Source organism: Piliocolobus tephrosceles, unplaced genomic scaffold (genome assembly GCF_002776525.5).
Source record: "Piliocolobus tephrosceles isolate RC106 unplaced genomic scaffold, ASM277652v3 unscaffolded_28757, whole genome shotgun sequence".
Taxonomy (NCBI): Eukaryota; Metazoa; Chordata; class Mammalia; order Primates; family Cercopithecidae; genus Piliocolobus; species Piliocolobus tephrosceles.
Genome location: NW_022311817.1, coordinates 1 through 1,277, shown reverse-complemented (window position 1 = coordinate 1,277; position 1,277 = coordinate 1).

Sequence of the window (1,277 nt, the reverse complement as noted above, 5' to 3'; positions counted from 1 at the left end):
CTGGCCTACATGGTGAAACTCCATCTCTACTAAAAATACAAAGATTAGCCTGGCATGGTGGCAGATGCCTGTAATCCCAGCTACTCAGGAGGCTAAGGCAAAAGAATCACTTTAACCCTGGAGGCAGAGGTTGTAGTGAGCCAAGATTGCACCAGCGTACTCCGGTCTGGGTGACAGAGTAAGACTCTGTCTCAAAAAAAAAAAAAAAAGAAAGAAAGAAAAGAAAAAAGAAAAAGAAGAAAAGGAAAGAAAAAAAAAAGCCCCAAATCCCACATGCCTGTTCTGTACATTATTCCCAAATTACTTTTAAACTTTAAGGCATATCTCACCATTTCCAAGATGATAAAAGACGCAGGGAAGGAAAAAACCCAATCAATCAAGCAGGTGAAGAAGCAGACATAAACAGGCTGAAGGACAATGCCAGCAAAATAAAAATAAGCCAGAGGCAAAGTATCCCCCAAACCAGAGAAGCCTCAGGGGCATGCACAGCTGGAGACAGCAAGCCAGAGAGGGGTCCTGGCACTGCCTCACCTTCCACTTGTTCAATGGGGGAGCGCTACCCCACTGGAATGGTGAAGGTTGGACACCAGCACCTTCAGATGTCCTGAATCTACATGAGGTGAAAAGGGAAAAACAAGGACAGGGGGAGAAAGACAGAAGTGGCTTAGAGAGAAGCAAGAAAGTCAGGGTAGGAGGTAGATGTGGGTTCAGGAAAATGAAATGCTGAAGAAGAGCAGAGGAGATTAAAACCATGGCCTGTGCCATTCTTCCAAATGGCCACCTGCGGCCTTGCCAGGGGCAGGAACAAATAGATGGAAAAGTCCCCTGAGCGATGCAGTCACAGAGTAGAGTCACCTGACCAATGCAGCTCTTAAAACACTCACTGGACCCCTCTCCTCAGGCCCAGGGCATGGGCGATGAATCTGGTAAAGCTCCAGACCTCCACCTCCATTAAAAAAACCAGACTCCTGAGTAAGGGTTCACTTGAACTAAGGGGGCTCCAGCTAAAAAGCAAGTTTGAAAAACACTGATCTTGTCCAATATCATCTTACAGAGGAGGAAACTGAGGCCCAGGGGAAGAAGTGATTTTTCTGTGGTTACCCAGCAAGCTGGTGGCAAGTTAGATCTTCTCTTACTCCTAGTGCCTGGGGCTTTCCTCACCACACACTGGGGCCCTTTCAGTGACTCCTAAAGGCACAGCCTGATGGCAAGTGTCTGAACTCATGGGCACAGCATCCCCTTGAGACTGGGGATGAGAAAAATCAAGCAGCAATGAC